This window comes from Myotis nattereri (assembly GCF_964212035.1).
Source record: "Myotis nattereri genome assembly, chromosome: 2".
Taxonomy (NCBI): domain Eukaryota; kingdom Metazoa; phylum Chordata; class Mammalia; order Chiroptera; family Vespertilionidae; genus Myotis; species Myotis nattereri.
The window spans coordinates 117436025-117461157 of NC_138076.1; the positions used below are offsets into that span (position 1 = coordinate 117436025).

A 25133-nucleotide genomic window follows, 5' to 3' on the forward strand; every position below is an offset into this window, starting at 1 on the left:
GAATAATCCTAAAATTTATATGGAACCACAAAAGATCCTGTAGCCAAAGCAATCTTGAGAAAGAAAAACAAAATTGGAAGTATCATGCCATCAGACAGCAAACTATATAACAAGGCTATAATTATCAATACAGCATGACACTGGCATAAAAACAGACGCACAGATCAATGGAACAGAAAAGAGAGCCCAGAAATAAACTCACATCTATATGGTCAATTAATCTATGACAAAGGAAGAAAAGATATACAAGGGGTTAAAGACAGTCTCTTCAATTAATGATGCTGGGAAAACTGGACAGATACATGCAAGAAAGTGAAACTAGACTGCTTTTGTACACCATACACAAGAATAAACTCAAAATGGATTAAAGACTTAAATGTAAGACCCAAAACTATAAAAGCCCTAGAACTGCTCTTGGGAATTTTGCATCTTTGTTCACCAGGAATATGACATTGCTCTTCGTAATAGATTTTTTGGTTATGTTTCCTTGGACAAGGGAAACAAAAGAAAAAAAATAAACAAATGGGCCTATATAAAAAAATTTCTGCATAGCAAAGGAAGCCATCAGTAAAATGAAAAGACAACCTACTGAATGGAAGAAGATATTCACTAATGATACATCTGATAAGAGATTAATATCCAAAATACATAAAGAACTCATACAACTCAACACCATAAAAGCAAAGAACCCAATTAAAAAAATGAGCAGAGGACCTGAATAGACATTTCTCCAAAGGGGACATACGGATGGTCAACGGACATGTGAAAAGACTAGTAGCCCGGTGCACAAAATTTGTGCACATTGAAAGGGAATTAATTAGAGGAACTTAATTTGGACTCACTATCTAATATCAATAATATGTGAGCGTGAGGCAGTCCGCGTTTCTGAAATTCAATGACATGAATTTTAGCTATTACCTTGCCAAATAAATGGAATTTACAGATATCATTTAAAAGAACAGTCAGCTTAATATTAAAAACTCTGGCTACCAAGTCAGGTCTGTTTTCAACTTTTTGCCAGCTTTGTAAATTGTTTGCAATATCTGCCCCTTTGGGGTTGCATGTCATGGTTATAAATAAATTGGGCTTGACATACCTCGTTACAATTGCCATAGCATCCTGATATTGCTGCTGCATATTTCTGCAACTACCCTCAGAAGATGATGGAAGTATTATCATTTTACCAATCAGCACATTGTCCTTTTCAGATCTAGATTTGAGATAATCCATCAAACCACTATATTTTTCAATTCTCAACTTAGATTGGTTTGCTTTGATGAAATTTATCCGATTGGCCTCGATTTTTGAATACAAATCCACGATAAACTGTCGAGTTAATTTTTCTGCATTTAAAATAGGGCTGAATGTGTCCCGCACAGAGAGATGAAATCCATAATACTGCATTTGTGTGACTCATGTCCTTACATTTTGTCTAGTATTATTGTCGACTACACTGTTGTTTCTGAGTCTTAATGCAATATCTGTTCCCCAGCCTTTTTCACCATGTGGAAAAAGAATAGGATATGTCATTGCATCTAATGTAGGAAACAGGATATTGATTTGTTTCATTTTAGTGGCATTTGGATTATTGGGATCTGGTTTACAATGAATGAGCAAGTCCCTTTCAAAAGGAGATTCTCCCTCTTTGTTTCTGAATATGACAGCAACCTCGGTTACACGGGGAGAATTATATCTACCTGGGTCACTGTTACGATCGTATTTAATCGCCATTGTTACCTCTGTGGGAGCAATACCTTTTGCTGCTGCTTCAGATTGGGCTTCCTTTTCTACCTCATGTAGCATCTTGTACGATTTTGTTAATTCATTTATTTCATGCATGAGGTTGTTGATGTTGATCATGAGTCTTTCTGAGCAGCCCTGGTTTACTGGCATTGCTAATCTTTTACTTGTAGCTTCGGCTGTATCCAAAATATAGTGTTGAGCAAACTTCCGAGAAACACCATCCGAAGGATGTAAAGTTCCAGTACGGTGATAAACTTGTCCGTGTATTCTAAAACAGTATGGCCCATATTCTGATGGCGATGCAATATTTGCACCCATGGAAGCAAAAGAACTATTACGGAACGAATATTTTCCATGACTTTTTTTTTTAAATATATTTTATTGATTTTTTACAGGGAGGAAGGGAGAGAGATAGAGTTAGAAACATCGATGAGAGAGAAACATCGATCAGCTGCCTCCTGTACATCCCCCACTGGGGTAGTGCCCGCAACCCAGGCACATGCCCTTGACCGGAATCGAACCCGGGACCTCTCAGTCCGCAGGCCGACGCTCTATCCACTGAGCCAAACCGGTTTCGGCTTTCCATGACATTTTTACTGTCAGAATCTTCGTTTGTCATTCATCTTTTTAAATATGCCGGGTAATCTGGAAAATGTATATCATTTGGACAGACTTTCCCTTTGCTACAATATCAAGTAAATGTCCCATAGGATGGTTTTTCAACAGAGAAATTTAGTGATAGGCAAAATTCACATCGAACAGTCATTCCACCATAACTATGTTCGAGGATTGCATCCTCATGTACTCCATTTTCGCTGAGAAGGCAGATCCTACCAGTATTGGTAGTACTTATTGATGACTGTTCTCTTGACATATTCTGTCGTCGCCACCGCCTTCTTTCAACTTCAAAGGCACGTTGGTCTTTAGACATTTTCTTTCGATAACGCCAGTGTTTTTCGCCATCAGAGCGATGTTTTTCCAGTAGCTGATGTTCAGATACATCCTGTGGCAGGCACCGCCTTCTTTCAAGATCAGATGCACGCTGCTCTATAGACATTTTCTGTTGATAATGCCGGCATCTTTCGGCTGCAGAGCTACGTTGTATCAACAGTTGTTCTTTAGACATAGACCCACTTCCTTGCTGTCACGGTCTGAGATGCAGGTGAATGAGAGTCCTGGCTATCAGGCCGCTGAGAGCTGTCTGGCCAATGGCTGATTCTGGGTGATTCTGTGGGGGTGGGACTTCCTCCTCCTTGCTGTCAGTTTCCACAGCTGTGATGAGAAAGCTGGGGTGACAGAGGGAACCATGCCCTGCAAGCCGCCCTCTCTCTCGCTCTGCTCTGTGTCCAGTGGCCTCCCGCTCTGCCAAGTCCTCCAAACCTCCTGCTCTCCACCGGCAAGGTCCCAGGAGCCTGCAGGCGTGGCTAGGCGCGGACGGCCTTGGCTCCCCGACTGACGAAAGTCTCAGGATCCCATGGGCGTGGGTACAGCCTCGCCTCCTGGGGCCGGTGAAAGTTCCAGGAGCCCGCAGCCACAGCCTCCATCACCTCCTGGGGTGCTTGACACCTGCATATTCAAATTAACCGCCGTCTTTTTCAGATAACTTGCATAGTCCCTTGGATTGGCTGGTGGGCGTGTTTGGTGGACGTGGCTTGAGTGTAGCGAAGGGACGGTTAATTTGCATGTTTCTCTTTTATTACATAGAACTAGAGGCCCGGTGCACAAAAATTTGTGCACTCAGCGGGGAGGGGGGGGTCCCTCAGCCCGGCCTGTGCCCTCTCACATACTGGGAGCCCTCAGGCGTTGACCCCATCACCTCCAATCGCAGGATCGGCCCCTTGCCCAGGCCTGACGCCTCTGTCAGAAATGGGGGGACCCTCATTTCCCCCCATCACTGGTTCTTCCCCCAACCCAGGCCTGAGGCCTCTGGCCCAGGAATCATGCCTGGGCAGGGGACCCCCATCTCCCTCTGATCGCTTGCTCCACCCCCCGCCCAAGCCTGACGCCTCTGACCCAGGCTTCAGGCCTGGGCAAGGGGACCATCATATTCCCCCCAATCCCCGGCTCCGCCCCCCAGCCAGGCCTGATGCCTCGGCTAGAGGAGTTGACCCTCATCACCCTCTGATCACCAATCAATGGATCGGCCCCTTGACCAGGCCTGAGGCCTCCAGCAGAGGTGTCAGGCCTGGGCGGGGGACCCCCAGCTCCCCGCGGTTGCAGGCTCCGCCCCTGCCCAGGCCTAACGCCTCTGGCCTAGGCGTCCGGCCCGGGCAGCGGGGACCCGCAGCTGCAGCGGCCACGCGATCGTGGGCTTCGCTTTAGGCCCAGGCAAGGGACCCCTACCTCCCGGGACTGCCAGCTTCGACCGTGCCCAGCTCCCATCGCTGGCTCCACCACTTCCTGCTATCACTGGCCAGGGCGGCAAAGGCGCCTGATTCTCCGATCATGGCTAGGGGGCAGGGCAAAGGCGGCCCCAGGGCCGCCTTTGCCCTGTCCCCCAGCTCTTAGCTCCCCCCTGGGTTTCAGATCACTGTCAGTGGCAGGGGGCTTCTTCCTGCTTTCCCTTTCGCCTCCCTGCATTGTGCCTACATATGCAAATTAGCCGCCATCTTGTTGGCAGTTAACTGCCAATCTTAGTTGGCAGTTAACTGCCAATCATAGTTGGCAGTTAATTTGCATATAGCCCTGATTAGCCAATGAAAAGGGTATCGTCGTACGCCAATTACCATTTTTCTCTTTTATTAGTGTAGACTAGAGGCCCGGTGCACAAAAATCTGTGCACTCTGTGGGGGTGCGGGGGGGTGTCCTTCAACCCGGCCTGTGCCGTCTCACAGTCTGGGACCCCTCGGGGGATGACCATCTGCTAGCTGAGGCCTGCTCCCCAGAGGATTGGGCCTAAGCTGGCAATCAGACATCCCTCTGGGGGCCCGGCAGCCCTCGGGGGATATCCACTTGCCAGCGGGGAGCAGACCTAAGTTGCAGTCGGACATCCTTAGCGCTGCTGAGTAGGCAGGAGAGGTTCCCACCACCACCGCTGTGCTGGCAGCCGTCAGCCTGGCTTGTGGCTGAGCAGAGCTCCTCCATGTGGGAGCACACTGACCACCAGAGGGCAACTCCTGCATTGAGCATCTACCCCATGGTGGTCAGTGTGTGTCATAGTGACCAGTCATTCCCAGTATTTCTGCTGTTAGGGTCAGTTTGCATATTACCCTTTTACTATATAGGATAGAGGCCTGGTGCACGGGTGGGGGCCGGCTGTTTTGCCCTGAATGGTGTCCAGGATCAGGGTGGGGGTCCCGCTTGGGTGCCTGGCCAGCCTGGGTGAGGGGCTGATGGCTGTTTTCAGGCTGCCTGCACCCCCTTCAGGGTGGGGGTCCCCACTGGGGTGCTGGCCAGTCTGGATGAGGGGCTGATGGCTGTTTTCAGGCTGCCCACACCCCCTTCAGGGTGGGGGTCCCCACTGGGGTGCCTGGCCAGCCTGGATGAGGGGCTGATGGCTGTTTTCAGGCTGCCCACACCCCCTTCAGGGTGAGGGTCCCCACTGGGGTGCCTGGCCAGCCTGGATGAGGGGCTGATGGCTGTTTTCAGGCTGCCTGCACTCCCTTCAGGGTGGGGTTCCCCACTGGGTTGCCTGGCCAGCCTGGATGAGGGGCTGAGGGCTGTTTTCAGGAGGGCCAAGCCTGCAACTGAAGTTCCCAGTCTCTCCTTTTTTTCTTTTTTTTTATTCTGGGATTTACCTTCTGTAACTGAAACTTTGTTGTGGCTCCAGCTCCAAGGCCGGCTGGCTGAAAGCAGGAATCTGGGGTTTGTGTAGCTTCTATAATTGCAACATTGTTTCTTAGAGTGCAGCTCAGAGCCCAGCCGTGGCAGGCGGGGAACCTTGGCTTCCTCCATCACTAGAGCAAGCAAACCTCATGTTCGCTTCAGCTGCCTGGCTGCCGGCCCCCATCTTGGTTGGCAGTTAATTTGCATATCACCCTGATTAGCCAATGGGAAGCGTAGCGGAGGTATGGTTAATTACCATGTTTGTCTATTATTAGATAGGATGCTCAATGTTACTGATCATCAGAATAGTTATCATCAATACACTGACAAGAACAAGTGTTGGAGAGGATGTGGAGAAAATGAAACCTCGTGCACTGTTGATGAGATTGCAAATTGCTGAAACCACTATGGAAAAGGGTATGGAGGTTCCCTTAAAAGTTAAAAGAACGTATGTATCCTTATGTTCATTGCAGCATTATTTACAACTAGAGGTCCGGTGCATGAATTCATGCATGGGTGGGGTCCCTCGGGATAGCCTGCGGGAATTGGGCCCCAGCTCGCGCCCCCAGGCTTGCAGCCCCAGCTCGTGCCCCCACCCTCACAGCCCTTCAGCCGTGCCTGGCACCCTGCCGTGGCTTGGTGCCACCCCTCACCTGCTCCATCATCCCGCCTGCAGGGCAATCGATCATGGCCAGAAACCCCCGCTCGGCTCCTTCAGCGCCTGGGAGCTGGGTGGCGGCCCCACTCCCCACCACCCACTGCCGCCACTGGTTGCTGTCTGCAGGGCGATCGGCAGGGCAATCAGGCCCCCATTCACACCCGCCTTGGCCTGGCATCACCCATTCATCTGCTCCACCATCCCGCCACAGTCCCGTTCTCATTGGGGCCCATCGGGGCTAGCAGTGCCTCCACTGCGGCCTGCTGCCAGCACTGTGTTGCCAACGCCCACCATGTTCTGTGCCACCCCCTGGTGGTCAGTGCACGTCACAGTGAGCGGTCGTACTCCCGGTCAAACTTCCAGTCGAACAATTTGCATATTAGGCTTTTATTATACAGGATAACCAAGATATGGAAGCAACCTAGGTGTCCATCGATTGACAAATATATAAAGAAATTGTGGTACATATATACAATGGAATATTACTTGGCCATAAAAAAGAATTAAATCTTAGGATTTGCAACAACATGGATGGACCTAGAGGGTATCATGCTAAGTGAAATACATCAGACAGACAAAGACTAATACCATATGATTTCACTTATACATTGAATCTAAAAAATAACAACACAAAACAGAAGCAAACTCATAGATTCAGAGAACAAACTGGTGGTTGCCAGATGGGAGTGGGTTTGGGAGCTGGATGAAAGGAACCCTGGCCGGGTGGCTCAGTTGGTTGCAACATCATCCTGTACACCAAAAAGGTTTTGGGTTCAATTCCCAGTCAGGGTGCATACAGGAGGCAACAGATCAATGTCTGTCTCTCTCTCTCTCTCTCTCTCTCTCTCTCTCTCTCTCTCTCTCATCAATAAAACATATCCTGGGGTGGGGATTAAAAAAAGGGTGCAGGTATTAAGAAGTACAATTTTGCAGTTACAAAATAGTCACATGGATGTAAAGTGCAGCATAGGGAGTGTAGTCCATAATATTGTAAGCTGTCAGGTGGTTACTAGATCTATTGGGGGAACACTTCGTGAGTTATATAAATATCTAACCACTATGCTGAACACCTGAAATATCATATTGAATGTCAACATAACTGAAATTTTAAAAATTTGAAAATAAAACTCAATACAAAAACAAACCATCGAATTAAAAATAGGAACAAAAGACTTGAATAGATACTTCAATAAAGAATACAGATGGCAAATAAGCACCTCATAGATGTTCAACACGATTAGTCATTAAGGAGATGCAAACCAAAACCATGAGATACCACTACACACCTAAAAGAATAGCTAAGCTTGAAAAGACTGACCATACCAAGTGTTAGTTAAGTATCTGGAGAACCCAGAACTTCCATACCCAGCTGAAGAGAATATACGGTAAACTATCCCAATCACTTTGGAAAACAATTTGGCAGTTTCTTAAAAAATTAAACATACACTTACCCAGTCGATCCAGCCATTCTACTCCCAGGTAATTATGCAAAATAACTAAAAGCATTTGCCCAAATAAAAGCATTTGTACATGAATGTTCACACAGCTTTATTTGTAAAAGCCAAAATAACACCAAAATCCATCAACAGGTGAATGGATAAATCAACTGTATATTCATGGAATGATTTATACCTGCAACAACATGGATGAATTTCAAGATTAATTATGCTGAATGGAAGCCAGGTTTGTTGTTTTTTTTAATATATTTTATTGATTTTTTACAGAGAGGAAGGGAGAGAGATAGGGAGTTAGAAACATCGATGAGAGAGAAACATCCATCAGCTGCCTCCTGCACATCCCCCACAGGGGAAGTGCCTGCAACCCAGGTACATGCCCTTGACCGGAATCGAACCTGGGACCCTTCAGTCCGCAGGCCGACGCTCTATCCGCTAAGCCAAACCGGCTTTGGTGGAAGCCAGGCTTTAAAAAAAATGTATAAGCTGTATGATTCCATTTATATTACTACAATATTGTAATTTATAATAAGAAATATACACTTGGTCTTCATCCCCGTTTTTGACAAAGAGCTCCTAAAACCCTTGGAATTTCTTATTCTAAACCTGGAATCGTGATTAAGAGTCATAATTTTTAGGAGCCCTGCGCGCACTTCACCCAGGGTGGGCCCGACCGGAGCATGTGGGGGAGGCAGGCAGCCCGCTCGCTGCGGAGCTCCGAAAAAAAAGAAAAAGAAAAACAAAGAGTCATAATTTTTATATTTGTAACAATCCCCTTTCTACCTCACCTAAGTATATTAATGAGGTGACTTTTGGAAGGAACCTAAGTATGGGGGCTGTGCCAGGGGAACCAGCCATTTGATTAGAGGGCTGGGCCATTCAGTCCCACCCACCCCCAACTGAGGGGCGGGGAGAAGAACTGGAAATTGAGTTTAAGACCAATGGTCAATGATTTACTCAATCAGGCCTATGTAATTAAGCCTCAATAAAAACCAAAAAGGATGATTCTGAGAGCTTCCAGGTGGGTGAACCAGAACACATCCTTGTACCAGAAGAGTGATGCACCCGAAACTCCAGGAGGCCAGCAGCTCCGTGTTAGAGACCCTGCCATCCTTCGTCCTATGTGCTCTTCATCTGGCGGTTCATTTGTATCCTTTACCATCCTTTGTAATAAAGCAGTAATCTAGTAAGTAAACTGGTTTCCTGAGTTCTGTGAGCCGTACAAGCTAACCAACCAAACCATTCATTGTAGGGTGTCATGGGCACCTCTCAATTAAAACTGAGTGGAGCAGAGGGCAGTCTTGTGGGACAGAACCGCACCTGTGGAATCCGATGCTATCTATCTCCAGGTAGAAAGATATCAGAACTGAGTGCAACTGTAGGACACCCAGCTGTGTTGCCAAATTGCTTGTTGTATAGAAATCCCACCCAGGAGTGAGGCAGTATTGCAGTATTGAGAGTACAGGAGACACACAAAGGAGTGTTTCTCTTTCACAGTAACATTCTGGGAGATGCAAAGTAATCTGCAGTGACAGAAGGAGATCAATGGCTGCCTGCAGGAGGGGGAGAGACAAGGGGGTGGGGAGGAGGGGAATGACAAAGGGCCATGAGGAAACTTGTGGGTAATGGTATGTCACTATTTTCTTTGTGGCTATGGTCTCACGGGTATATGCATATACCCATCAGAACTTACACTGTATATTTTTAAATAGTGAGAATTTATTGTATATCAATTATGCCTCAGTAATGCTGTCTAAAAGTAGATCAATGGAGGTGGGTAAAAGAGCAAAAGATAAATCAGGAGATCACTGAACATTCATTTAATGTTTAGATTATAGCATGATGGTCAAGTAAGAAATAATTGTTAACCACTAAATATCACAACAGAAGAAATAGATATAAAAAACAAACTTAGGAACTACACAAGCACAGCTCCAAAAGAATATTTACAGAAGGCACAGTTAATGGCATTATAAAAACAGCAAGCAGAAATGCTAACTCAATTCCTTAAAAAGGTTCTCCTCCTACAGAATTCCCTTACCTGAAGGGAATTTGTCCCTACCAACCTATCAGAGAAGGTACCACTTCAAACAGTCTGAACACAGACAGCTCTTCTTTAAGGGGCCTGGCACTCTGGCACAGCAGCCAAACAAGCCCCCAGGGAAGTGGATGGAGCAACAAGCAGAAGCCCCAAGTTCTTCAAGAGCTGGCCCTGGGGAGGTCATTTAATCCCACTCAACCCAAGTCCTTATTTAAAATACGTACACAATAATATCTGTCTGCTTACAGATATACTGTGATGATACACTTGAAAGCCATAAAGTGGAACACAAACACTAGACACCATTCCTATGAAAAAATATTTACTTGATAAAAAAATTTCACTACCTCCCTTTTCACTTTAATTAGATAAGATCAAGAAGCCAGTTATCAAAACTACAGTCAGCCAGTAATCACACTGTGATCAATATGAAAAGCTCATAAGCTGTTTACTATATTATTACTTATAATTTATAATCTACACTAAAAATTTATTAAATCTTTGCCGTTTTAAATAAAACAAAAAAGGTTACCTCCTTAGTCACGGTACAATAAACATGACTTACATTTTACAAACACAATCTTAAAATTAAGCCAACTGCATATTTTTTAATATAAAATACATCAATAAACACTCAGAAGCTAAAACCTCAATAGTATTTTAACACTTACTAAGGAGCTATGACTTTCTAAACAACACTGATCTCAAAGAATTTTAGAAATTCAAAAAGAATTTTTAGGTACTCAGAATATACCTGTTATGACCTATGATATCAAGGTTTCATTCTCAAAATGCTCCAGTTTTTGTTTCTAATTACCTAGTTATCCATAAATTACAATCTTTAAAAAAAAACTAGCTAGCATCTTTTCTTTTTGTTAAGAAAGGTATAGGACATATTTTTTTTATCTTATTCTTTTGCATCTACTTTTTTAAACATATTTTTATTGATTTCAGAAAGGTAGGGAGAGAGAGAAATAGAAACATCAATGATGAGAGAAAATCACTGACCAGCCATCTCCTGCACACCTCCCACCAGGGATCAAGCAAGCCCACAACCTGGGCATGTGCCCTGACCAGGAATCAACCGCAACTTCTGGTTCACAGGTCAACTTCAGGTTCACAGGTCGATACTCAACCACTGAGCCACACCCTGCCAGGCTGTATCAATTATTTGAGAATGGCATTCACCAAACAAATTAACAAGGAAAATCCAAAATGCATAAAAAATAAATTTGTTCCTAAATTAAACAAAGTATAAGATACAAAATTAAATGACTGGTTCAGTGTATAAAGAAACCACCGTTACCATATCCTGAAACAGCAAGTCAAACCATGGGAAATTACCACTTTTATTAGTCAAAAATAGGCAAATTTTGTCAATTTCATATGAATGAACAAAACAAAATAAGATCAAGTCAAAACAGCAGTAAAGCTGTGGGATCTGCCAACTGTTCTCTAACATACACGCTACTAAACTTGAGTTTCTGTGTTTTTATAAACAAAAAAGCATCCTAATGGCAATACTTCTGACAACTAGAAAATGTGTTCCTGGAAGTTAAGATAAATTAAATGGCTATTTTAGTTAACAATTCCCAATTGTTTGAGCCATGAAAGCAGGAAGCGTAATACCAGATAGTGAAATATCTCAAATTTGTAACTTATGTACCTGACCTCGAATCAAGTCTGGCATCCTGTGAGTTCCATTCTTCTGAACATATTCCCACAATAAAACATGATCACCATCAACGAGGATCAGTCAGGGTACTAGGTAACTTCATAGAAAATTACCAAAGAAACAAAATCATAAAGCTAATATTGGTATACCAGTTAAAGATGACAAATGAGAACATTTTATACACATAAGCATTTTCTATATATTATGTCATTTACATCCACCTACAACTTTACATGTTGGCATTGCCACCACTTAACAGATAAAGAAATTAGGGCTCAAAAAGTAACTCATCTAAAATGACATGATTAGTAAGTGTAAACACTTAAATTCAAAACCAGTTCTTTCAGATGTCAAAGTCTTTGGGGTTTGTTTGTTTTTTAGGTATAACTGACATATTAGTATCAGGTATACAGCATAATTCAATATCGGTATATAGAGTTGATCCTTGAACAATACAGGAGTAGGGGCACCAACTACACACCCCGTAGTCAAAAACCCACAGTTAACTTCAGTTGGCCCTCTGCATACCCAGATTCCCAACTGTGGATGGAAAATACATTTGCCCCTTGAACGTGTGTGTGTTTCTACATGTAAGTGGACCTGCACAGTTCAAACCCATATTGTTTAAGGGTTAACTGTATTGTAAAATGATAATCACAATAAGTCTAGACAACATCCATCACCATATATGGTTATAAAAAAAAATTTTTCTTGTGATGAGGATTTTAAGATCTACTCTCTTAACAACTTTCAAAAGCGCAATACAGCCGAAACCGGTTTGGCTCAGTGGATAGAGCGTCGGCCTGCGGACTGAAAGGTCCCAGGTTCGATTCTGGTCAAGGGCATGTACCTGGGTTGCGGGCACATCCCCAATAGGAGGTGTGCAGGAGGCAGCTGATCGATGTTTCTCTCTCATCGATGTTTCTAACTCTCTATCTCTCTCCCTTCCTCTCTGTAAAAAATCAATAAAATATATTTAAAAAACAAAACAAACAAACAAAAAAAAACGCAATACAGTAACTATAGTCACCATGCTGTAAATTACATCCCCAGGACTTAATTATGTTATAACTGAAATTTGTACATTCTGACTGCCTTCACCTATTTCTCCCACCTCTGGCAACCACTAATCTATTCTTTGTATCTATGAACTTGGTTTTTGTCATTGTTGCTATTATTGTTTTTAAACTGCACTTTTAAATAAAATCCTTACTTGTCTTTTTCTGACTTACTTACATTATCACTTACCCTAATGCCCTCAAGTCCACCCATGTTGCCCCAAAGGGCAAGATTTCCTTCTTTTTTATGGCTAAATAATATTCCATTGTATATATACCACATCTTCTTTATTCACTCCATCGATGATGAGCAGTTAGGTTGTTTTCATATCTTGGGTATTGAAAATAACGTTGCAATGAACATGAGAGTGCAAATATCTTTTCGAATTTGTGTTTTCATTTTCTTCAGAAAAATATCCAGAAGTGGAATTACTGGATCATACAGTAGTGCTATTTTTAATTTTTTGAGGAACCTCCATATTGTTTGCCATAGTGGCTGCATTGTTTTACACTCCCATCAAGAGTGCACAAGGTCCCCTTTTCTCCACATCCTCACCAACACTTGTTAATTTATATCTTTTTGACAGCAGCCATTTAAATAGGTATGAGCTGATACCTCATTATGGTTTTGACTTGCATTGCCCTGATGATTAGTGATATTGAGCATCCTCATGTACCTGTTGACCATCTGTCTGTATGTCTTCTTTGGAAACAATGTCTACTCAGATCCTCTACCCATTTTTTAGAAAGATTGTTTGGGTTTTTTTGCTATTGATTTGTATGAGTTCTTTATATTTTTTTACATTAACCCCTTATCGGATATATGATTTGAAAATATTTTCTCCCATTGAGTAGGTAGCCTTTTCATTTTGTTGATGGTTTCCTTTGCTGTGCAAAAACTTTCAATCTGATGTAGTCTCACTTGTTTATTTTTGCTTTTATTGCCTTTGCTTTGGAGTCAGGCCCAAAATTTTATCTCCAAGACTGATGTCAAGAAGCTTACCAGCTATGTTTCCTTCTAGGAGTTTTATGGTTCAGGTCTTTAATCCTTTTGTATTAATTTTTGTGTATGGTGTAAGATAGTAGTCTAGTTTCACTGTTTTGCATGAGGCTGCCCAGTTTTCCCAACACCATTTATTGCAGATACTATCCTTTCCCCCACTGTGTGTTCTTGGCTCTTTTGTTGTAAATTAATTGACCATAAAGTATGGGTTTATTTCTCGGCTCTCTATTCTGTTCCACTGATCTGTGTCTATTTTTATGCCAATGCCATACTGTTTTGATTACTATAGTTTTGTAATATAGTTCTTTGGTATGTGTTTTTTCAAGAGTGCTTCGGTTATTTGGAGACTTCTGGGCTTCCCTACAAATTTTAGGACTTTTTGTGTTACTTCTGTTTAAAATGCATTTGGAATAATTCTTCCCATCCAGTTCAAAACCAGTTTTCTCAAATGCCATTTTTTATTATTATTTTTTAAAGGAGAGAGAGACAGAAACCTCAATGATGAGAGATAATCACTGATTGGCTGCCTCCTGCACACCCCCTACTGGGGATCGAGCCCGAAACTCAGGCATATGCCCTTGACCGGAATGGAACCTGGGACTCTTCAGTCTTCAGGCTGATGCTCTATCCACTGAGCCAAACCAGCTAGGGCTCAGATGCCATTTATTTTTCCTTTTTAATCCTCACCTGAGGATATGCTTATTGGTTTTAAAGAGAGGAAGGGGGGAAGAGAGAGAAGGAGAAGGGGGGAGAGAGGGAGAGAGGGAGAAAGGGAGAGAGGGAGAAGAAGGGAGGGAGAGAGAGAGAGAGAGAAACATCAATTGGCTGCCTCCAATACATGTCCCAACCTAGGTATGTGCCCTGATTGGGAATTGAACCTGCAACCTTTTGGTGTATGGGACAATGTTCCAACTAACAGAGCAATCCGGCCAGAGCAGATGCCAGTCTTTTAATGTTTCTCCAATGAAGATCCTGTATCAGCAGCATCATTTGAGTATCCTTTGTCTGTTTGATACTCTGAATATTACTTTTTAAAATCTTCAGCAGTTCATCAAGATTTGATCCTCCAAAAGGTACAAACTTCCATTTATAAAATAAGTAAGTATGGGATGTAATGTACAACATGACTATAGCTAACACTGCTGTATGATATATAGCAAAGTTTTAAGAGAGTAAATCCTATGAGCTCACATCACAAGGAGGAATTTTTTTCCTTTTTTCTTTCCTTTTTATTTTTATTATATCTATATGAGAAGATCAATATTAGCTGAATCTATTATGATAATCATTTCACAATATATGTACATTACACCATCATGCTGTACACCTTAAACTTATATAGTGATGTATATCAATTATTTCTCAATGAAACTGTAAATAAAGATTATTATCCTTTTACAAATGATATGAATGAGAATCAAGGATTTAAGTGGGTTTTGCTCAAAAACTTAGGACTATATTTTTTAGTATTTGAACATAAAATTTTCTATTAATGGCTAAACTTACATTTCCTCTACTATGCTACTCTGCCTTACCAAACATACAGCACTAATTGATAAAACCACTAATATGTAATTAAAGTAGGAATGCACACAAGTATTAAATTATATATTTGTATAAATTTGTAAGCATTCTACTTATGCTGAAAAACTGTTCTACGTCAAGAGACCTAGAAATTATTCTAGTAAAACCATCTAAAGACACTGTCTTGTCAAATAACTATCCCAGGCAATTGGAACCAGTACTTGAGATTTCCTCAATTCTATACTGCTAACCATCATAAAAATAAAAAAGTACTTGAAAATTATTTAGCAGAAACCAGTAAGTATAATATATGACTTATCTATCTATCTATCTATCTATCTATCTATCATCCATATATATAAAAAAAGGCTAATATGCAAAGTGTCCCCACGGCAGTTTGACCAAGAGACTGGGAGTTTGATCGCTTGCCATGACATGTGCTGACCACCAGGGGGCAGCGCGGAACAAAGGAAGGTCCTGATCAGTCCTGATCGCCAGCCAGCCCTAGGGACCCTACCCATGCATGAATTTTGTGCACTGGGCTTCTAGTATCTATAATAAAAGTATAATATGCTAATTAGACCAGACATCCTTCTGGATGACCTTCCGGACAAAGCTGCGGGACCCAAGGCAGAGGTGGCTGCTGCGGCAGTGGGGGCAAAGGCAGCTGTCGCGGCAGTGGGGGCCAAGCCCCTTACACAAATATCATGCATCAGGCCTCTAGTATACACTAATAAAAGAGAAACATGGTAATTGGCGTACAACTGCTACCCTTTTCATTGGCTAATCAGCGAGATATGCAAATTAACTGTCATCCAAGATGGCGGCCGGCAGCCAGGCAGCTTGAAACTAACATGAGGCTTGCTTGCCTCAGTGACGGAGGATCGTTGGAGGAAACCAACGTTCCCCGCCTGCGGCTGCAGGCCTCTGAACGGGCAGTTTAAGAAACATTGTAACAAATACCACCGGACTTCAGCCAGCAGATTTGCAACATTGTAAGCAAAGGCCAGAAACCTACTTTCAGCCACGGAGGCCTAAGAGCTGGAGCCAAACCTCAAGGTAAAGCTGGCCCAGAATAAAAAAAAAAGAAAAAGAAAAAAAGGAGCGGTTGGGAACTTCAGTCACTCCCAGCCTGAAAACAGCCCTCAGCCCCTCACCCAGACTGGCCAGGCACCCCAGTGGGGACCCCCACCCTGATCCAGGACACCCTTCAGGGCAAAGCAGCTGGCCCTACCCATGCACCAGGCCTCTACCCTATACAGTAAAAGGGTAATATGCCTCCCGGCACCGGGATCAGCGTGACAGGGGGCGGGGCCCCAACCGCCTGAGCAGCCCTGCTCTGTGCCTGATGGGGGGAGCTCCCTAACCCGCCCCCCCCACAGGCCCTGCTCTGTGTGTGATGGGGTAGAGCCATAACCTCCCCATCGGCCCTGCCCTGAGTGTGAGAATGGCAGCGCCCCAACCCCCTGATGGGCCCTGCTCTGTGTGTGACAGGGGCAGCGCCCCAAACCCCTGATTGGCCCTGCTCTGTGCGTGACAGGGGGTGGCGCCGCAACCTCCCCATCGACCCTGCCTTGAGTGTGACAGGGGACGGTTCCCCAACCCCCTAACTGGCCCTACCCTGAGCGTGACTGAGGGTGGCATCACAACCTCCCAATCTGCCCTGCTCTGTGCATGACGGGGAGGTGCCCCAACTCCCCAATCGGCCCTGCTCTGAGCCCGACCAGGGGCTGCACCTAGGGATTGGGCCTGCCCTCTGCCACCCAGGAGCAGGCCTAAGCCAGCAGGTCGTTATCTCCCAAGGGGTCCCAGACTGCGAGAGGGCACAGGCCGGGCTGAGGGAACCCCCCTACCCCCCGAGTGCACAAATTTTTGTGCACCGGGCCTCTAGTTATTATATAAAGCCTAATATGCTAAGTGTCTGACCGATCAGTCAACTGTTCAGTTGACCTCTCGACCAGTCACTATGGCATGCACTGACCACCAGAGCGCAGACGCTCCAACCGTTAGGTTAGCTTGCCGCTGGGGTCTGGCCGATTGGGCAAGACCGGCCAGACATGCTCTGGAGCACTCCAGTGGTCCCTCTCCAGACAGCCAGCCCCGACTGGCTCTGATGGGTGCTGGGCAAGATGGCCCCAATTGGGACTGGGAAAGACGGGCTGGACACACCCTGAAGCCCTCCAGCGGTCCCTCCCCCAGCCTCTAAAATATTTCTTCTAATTAATTGCCTTTCATAGTGTACGAATCCGTGCACCAGGTCTCTAGTATTATTATATTAGAGGCCCGATGCACGAAATTCAGGGAAGGGGCTTGGTCCCTGCTGCCACTGCAGGGGCCAGGGCCTCTGCCACCTCTGCCTCGGCCTCCTCATCTAAGTAGCATATTACACTTTTATTATTATAGATAAAACATGCCAATGCATTCTAAGATACAGACAGCAAGGAAACAAAACAATCTAAACTCAACCTAATCCAAATAATAGTTATAATGAATTTAACAAACAATTTTGTTTGCCCTCCTAGGACTAAGAGGATATCTTGATGTTGTTTCAAATAGTCTTTTTCTTTATATTAAAAATATAATATCCTTTGTCTGTTGAGTATCCCTTTGTCTGTTTGAATGCCTTCCAATTTTTTTTAAATATGTTATTGATTTTTAGAAAGAGAGGAAGGGAGAGAGAGAAACATCAATGTGAGAAACATCGGTTAGCTGCCTCCCACATGCCCCCTACTCAGGGTCAAACCCAAAACACAGGCATGTGTCCTGACTTGGAATCAAACTGGCAACCTCTCAGTGCATGCAACATGGGATGATGCTTTACCAACTGAGCCACATGGGCCATGGTGTCTTCTACTTTCTTTTTTTTTAATTTATCTTTATTGTTGAGAGTATTACAGAAGTCCCCTTTTTTCCCCATTGACCCTCTCCAACCCCCCTTCCTATCCTACCCCCAGGCCTTTACCAACCTATTGTCTGTGTCCATGGGTTATGCATATATGCACATAAATTCTTTGGTTAATCTCCCCCCACCCCACCTCTCCAGCCCCCCTCCCCACCCCCACTCCCACCCACTCCTGCTTTCCCTCTGAGATTCATCATTTTGTTCCATGCTTCTGTGTCTCTGGATCAATTTTGTTCATTAGTTTATTTTGTTCATTAGATTCCACATATGAGTGTGATCATGTGATACTTGTCTTTCTCTGACAGGCTTATTTTGCTTAGTGTCTTCTACTTTCTTCAGGTGAAAGTTTAAATTATTCTTTTAAAACTGCTTCTGCCCAGCTGGCATGGCTCAGTGGTTGAGTGCTGACCTATGAACCAGGAGGTCATGGTTAGATTCCCAGTCAGGCCTGGGTTGCAGGCTCAATCCCAGTGTGGGGCTTGCCTGGAGGCAGCCAATCAATGATTCTCTCTCATCATTGATGTTTCCATCTTTCTCTTCCTGTCCCTTCCTCTCTGAAATCAATAAAAATATATATTTTTTAAAAACTTAGTGTCTAATATAAGCCTTTAACACCGTAAATTTCCCCCTTGAAGTACTGTTCTAGGTATATCCCATGAATTTTGGAATGTTGTTTTTCATTTTCATTCAATTCAAAATATTTTCTAATTTCCCTTGAGACTTCCGCTTTGACCCATGGGATTTTTAGAATGTTATATTTAATTTCAAAATATCTGAAGATTTCCCAGTTATCTAATACTGATTTCTTAGTTAATTCCATTGTAGTCAAAGAATACAGACATATTCCTAAAAAAATTATCTGCAAAGTAAAATTATGGGAATTAAATTCACTTTTCCAACAGTAAATTAATGTAATGATATTCCCAAGGTTTAGGTGAGATAGGATTAGAGATTAAGTGTTTCAGCATCCTTTCCTCTAAAGGATACATTGGCAGACTGGATAAAAAAAAAAAAATGTTCTCTCTCAATACTAATCTCAAAACCAAAAAAACCTTTTTGTTATTCTCCTTCTACCCTTTAAAATAAAGGGAAAAAAGAACAATTCCACATACATCATCTCATTTGGTTTTTACAACTCTATAAAACATGCAAGACAAATAATGGCATTTTATACATGAGGAAAGTGAACCTCAGAGAAAGAACTTGTTTTATTTGTCTATGTCTCATTACTCTTAAATTACCCTTCAAAGATAGAGCAATATAGACCATTTAAATCTTTAAGTAATTCAAAACCTTATTATCCACTGTTGGAATCACCATCATTTTAGTTCAGAGTAAGCGACAGAAAAAACTGACTAGGCTTAAGTTTTATCATCTTGACTTCTCATACCCATTCATTATTAACAAAGTTCAGATAATAAAGAACTGGTTAAACCTCAGGACACAAAAAGTAAACAGGCAAACTATATAGCCATATTTGTTGTTCACATAAAAATTAATATGATGACTATATAAAACTGGAGGCCCAGTGCACAAAATTCATGCGGGGGAGGGGGGGGGCCCTCAGCCCAGCCTGCACCCTCTCCAATCCAGGACCCCTTAGGAAATGTATGACTGCCAGTTTAGGCCTAAACCGCCAGTCGGACATCTCTCTCACAATCTTGGACTGCTGATTCCTAATCGCTCACCTGCCACCCCACCGCCAGCCTGATCGCCTCTCATTGCCTCTGCATGCCGGCCTGATTGCCCCTAACTGCACCCCCTGCTGGCCTGGTCACCCCTAACTGTGCCCTGCTGCTGGCCAGATTGCCCCCAACTGCCCCCTCCCTGCCTGCCTGGTGACTCCTAACTGCACCCCCTGTTGGCCTGGTCACCCATTACTACTCCCCCTCCCGGCCTGGTCACCCCAACTTCCCCCCTCTGCCAGCCTGGTCGCCCCTCACGGCCCCCCCACTGGCCTGGTCACTCCACACAGCCTGCTGTTCAGTCATTTGGTCATCCCTCACTAACCCCCTGCCAGCCTGGTCATAGGCAGCCATCTTGTGAGGATATGTGGGTTAATTTTCATATTACCTCTTTATTATATAGGATTTTCTTTCAAATTCTTACTGTTGATTAGGATATAAAGATCTATTATTCTTAAAATTTATATATTAAAATACATTAATATCAGTATTTTGATGTATTAAAATATTTATCCTGTTATGTTTCAAATTAAAATTCTAAACTATAACATTACATAAATTAAATGGCTTTTAAGGGTAAAAGTCATACACTCTTACCGTGTAAGTGTTGACTTAGGGGTTGCAGAAATTTCCCTCAGGCAGCATCACCACTTTGGCCCAGGTTTCAGTAGTAACAGCAATCAAAATTAAAACTAAAAAGAAAACAAAATTAAAAACTGGCAAGCAAAATGTATTCAAATCTTCAAAAAAAGGCTTAAATTCAAATTTCACATTTCAACAATTTCATCAAGGGAGCTCTAATCCCGGAAGTATTTCTTTTAAATTGAAACAAGCAGCTAATAAGGTATGTGAATTCCTGTATAATTCCAACTCCTTGCCCTAGAGTAAGCTCTAAAATTAACTTCAAAGAATTAGAGTAAATAATAGCCAAAGGGCAGAAAAATAAAAAGCCAAGCATATTGTAAGTTTATTCAACTGAAATGTTCATTTCACTTACCCAACAACAACCCATATTTTAGGTTTTGTTATTGCTCAAAAAGAATATAATACTGATCCTTCACACAAGAATTCCATCAGATATGAACATTTGTATTAATTTCACACACACAAAAATTTAAATTCAATAAAAATCTTGACAATCACTATATACATATTTTAATAGTATATAATATGGAGATAAAATAGTAACAAAGATTGAATACCTGCTGAATTGACCCTATAAAGTGTTTCCAGGATAACTGACATTAACAGGGAACTTATAGAGCAATCTGATATTGTTTACCATGTGCTGGGGCTGTGAGGTACCAAAAAAATACAATATGATTTCTTCCCTAAAGAGAGCTATGGTTAAAAGAGTACATACAAGAAAAATTTAATGACTAAGCATTTATTCATTCAGCAAAACTTTACCAAGCACCTTGCGTAAGTCAGCTCCCCTTTAAACACTGCAAACAAAAAAACAAATAAGGAAATGCATGTTCATGAAACAATTCAGTCTCATGAATGTAACTAATTATAATATAACTAGAGGCCCAAAGCACAAAAATTCGTGCAAGAGTAGGCCTTCCTTCCCCCGGCTGCTGGCACGGGCTTCCAGCTGGCACCAGGATCTGTGCTTCTCTCCTCCGCCTGCCGGCAGGCACCCAGGACCCCGGCTGCTTCCCTCCTCCGGCTGCCAGTGAGCAGACACCCGGGACCCGGGCTGGCTTCCCTTGGGCCACCCAAAGGCACCAGGGACCGGGCTGGCTTCCCTCCAGCCCTGGCAGAGGAAGGGAAAGGTGTGCAATTTCCACAGGAAAGAAAAGCAGCTTTCAGTCTACTAAAGAGAACTATCTAGACATGCATGAATTGTATGTAGGCCTTTACATAATGAGAACCTACACAGTCAAGACTGTCAACATCTTTTTGAAACTATGGAAAAAATAGAAAGATCATTCAATGACACTAATTTATGCACACCCTACTAGTTTGTTTATTTAAAATTAAAAGCAGTACCTAATTTTCTTCCCTTTCCTTAGGAACAGCTATAGGAACTTTTCCTAAGTAATACGCATAAGTGATCACTTTATTTCCAAATACAGAGAACTGTTCCTGGATTTTAGATTATCCAGGCCAAATTTTACTTCTCCTGGATCATCTTATTTGATGATTATGAAAGTAACCAACAGTATACACTTCACTTTAGAGGTGATTATATCTAGATGACTGTGTTTTCTGGTTAACCATTTATGTTAAGCAACATGTATTAACTCTTTCTTTAGGTAACACAACTATGAGTTTCCCAATTTTGTAAAAGGCTATGTAACTATTATTTTGTTATTATCACTTGGTGAATGCTTTACTCAGGACTAAGCACAGTGCCAATGTGATATATATTTTATATTTAACTTAATCTTCATAGGGCACGTAATATCTCCATTTAAAAGCAAGGAAATTGAAGACCGGAAGGTGACTTACCCAGGATAACACACAGCTTGGAAGGGGTTGGCTTAAGACAGGTCTGTCAGTCACTCATTTTAGTTACTGTGTTAGATGGGCTCCTTTTGGGCATGCATACATGAATTTTTCTTTCCTACTCTACTGCTAACATGTCTAACGTAATTCATAAGCCTATATTTATGTAGTTTATAGTTATAAGCTATAACCATAAAGGTCTTTAAAGAATTAACCAGATTTTCTGAATATGTTGCCTAATTTTACGGAGCAAACTTTCCTTTAGCTTCTCTGAAATTACAGATTAAGTTTAGTAAGTGTGAAACCCAGCACCTCTACAAAGAGGTGTCATGTAGCAAGCACAGGGGAACACATTTACTTGCAATGCCAGAATACAAATTCTGTTTATATCCCCACGGTTAAGCTCTGAGTGGTGCTGAAAATGCTCCTCTGCGGCTATAGTCTAGGAGCAGAGCTGTCATGTAATTTCCTACCAATGGGCTTGCATCCATGATGCTCCCCCATAAGAATGCCCTCTTTTATTCTAGTTCCCACACATCCAAATTGTCTCTTGACTTCAGAATAGAACCTAGTTCAGCCTCCTTCATCCACCCATTTTCACTGCTCTCTCTGCTTGACAAACACTTATTTTATTGTGGAAATGTGTCAGGCATTATTGTGTGTGGCCCTACCCTGCAAAATCAAAGTCCAGTCCTGCACCCCAAAGAACCTCTTGGTCCTCCAGAAGAAAAGTCATACAAAAAAGGGATTAGTATTCAATGTGGTAAAGGTATATACATGGTATCCAGAGCAAGAGGAAGGCGCAGCTGCCACTGGAGACAGGTGTGGCAAGGAAGGATTCGGAGTTCTGGTAACACTGGAGCCTTAATTCAGATGAGAGAAGATGAAGACCTAAAATAAGACAGGCCCTAGATCAGGGGTGGGCAAACTTTTTGACTCGAGGGCCACAATGGGTTCTTAAACTGGACCGGAGGGCCGGAACAAAAGCATGGATGGAGTGTTTGTGTGAACTAATATAAATACAAAGTAAACATCATTACATAAAAGGGTACGGTCTTTTTTTTCAATAGTTTTATTCATTTCAAACAGGCCGGATCCGGCGGGCCGTAGTTTGCCCACGGCTGCCCTAGACCGTTTGGCTCAGTGGATAGAGCGTCAGCCTACAGACTGAAGGGCCCCAGGTTCGATTCCGGTCAAGGGCACATGCCAGGGTTGCAGGCTCGATGCCCAGTAGGGGGCATGCAGGAGGCAGCCAATCAATGATTCTCATCACTGATGTTTCCATTTCTCTCTCCCTCTCCCTTCCTCTCTGAAATCAATAAAACTATATTTTAAAAAAATAATAAGACGGGATAATTTTTTAAAGGGAAGAACTTGAGATATGTGTTGGATGATGAAGTGGATGGGATGCTGAGATGTGTCAGGGTGGAGTCAAGGGACACTAAGGCAGCACAGTCTGGCTGACCTCCCCTCTACAGATGGACAGTGTCCAACATGACAGCCTCCAGCCACACAGGGCACTTGAAATGCGGTTGGGGTGACTAAGGAACTGAATTTTTTATTTCATTTTAATTAATGTTAATTTAAGTAGCAATCTGTGGCTAGCAGCTATTATATTGGACAGTGCAGCTCTTAAGGTGTCAGGCTTGAGATAATGAGCTGAAGGGGTTATTACCAATATCTGAGAAAAGAATACCAAGATGAAGAGCATAGAGACACTCAAATATTTGTTGAAAAAAAATGAACAGGTAATGAAGAAAGGAACAAACTGGTTGATCTTTAAGGACTCCTCCCTTTAAAATCCCATCATACAGGTACCTATCCTTGCTCATTTAAGTTTCAAATAAGGTCTTCAATACGGTGGCACCAAAATGTACTCATGCTGTCTCCAGATCTCAGTCTAATTCATATATATATATATATATATATATATACATATATATATATATATATATATATTATTGATTTTTTTTTTACAGAGAGGAAGGGAGAGGGATAGAGAACCAAAAACATCGATGAGACAGAAACATCAATCAGCTGCCTCCTGCACACTCCCTACTTGGTTTGTGCCCACAACCAAGGTACATGCCCTTGACCAGAATCGAACCCAGGACCCTTGAGTCCGCAGGCCGATGCTCTATCCACTAAGCCAAACCAGTTAGGGCTCAGTTGCCGGGAGCCGGTCCATGCTTGCTGTTTCAAGGGACCTGGCATATATGGCATACTGTTCTTGATATGTTTGCTCACCTTCTTGGCACTATGTGTTTTAACCAAGGTCACCTCTCTGAGAAAGGTTGTTTCCCCAGGTAGGGATTTTCCCCTGAAGTTAGGGAGGGAATAAAACCTCTTAACTAAGTGCCAGGCGGGTAATTAATCACTTTAACTACGAACAATCATGCTTAAGCTACATAATCTTTACTCCCTGGAATGGAGATAAGAAACACCCTAACCTTTGGAATAGAGATTGATAGGATTGGAATCAACTGGTATAAATACAGAGGTAACAAGACAGCAAGGGACAGAACTTAGAACACAGAACCTACACACAGAACTCAGAAGACAGAACCTACACGGAACCTAGAGACAGAAGAACTTCGCTGGAGAGAACATGGCAAAAGATCCTGGACTGAACCTGACTACAGAAATTGGCAAGAGAACCTGACTAGAACCTGGTGACTGAACCTGGCTGGAGAACCTAGTGAGGGAACATGGCTACAGAACCCGGCTGGAGAACCTAGCAAGAGAACTAGGACACAGAACCTGGCTGGAGATCCTAAGCAGAACCTCTCTGGAGAGAGACCAGAACTTGGCTGGAGATCCTGGCTAGGCTGCTGATCAACTGAACGCTGTCTCCGTGTCATTCCTTCTTCGCCGACTCCGTCCACACCTTTGGGGACCCCTGGACCTGCTGGGGTTGGACCCCGGCACTCAGTCTAATTCTTAAAACAGTACTACTAAATTAAAATTCCTCATGTTAGTATATAAGAAAAGAAAAACTCTATCTGGAAACCATGGCAAGTTATAACTTAAGGAATAATCACAAACCAACAATAATCAAGCCAGGATAAATAACTGTCTAGTAAAATATGTCTACTTCAGGGAGAAAGGGAGGGAGCGAGGGAGGGGAGGACTAGAGAGCTTTATAATGAGTTCAGGTAATTTCAAATGAAC

The 25133-nt window shown here is 43.0% G+C and overlaps 1 protein-coding gene across 1 annotated transcript in view; it reads right to left on the reverse strand.

Moving 5' to 3' along the window:
• Nucleotides 1-25133, reverse strand: part of WASF3 (WASP family member 3) — a 152510-nt gene that overhangs the window by 65866 nt on the left and 61511 nt on the right. The window contains exon 2 of the mRNA XM_081083627.1: nt 20106-20200. The gene's annotated coding sequence lies outside the window, so the exon portion shown is untranslated. The remainder of the gene's footprint in view (nt 1-20105; nt 20201-25133) is intronic.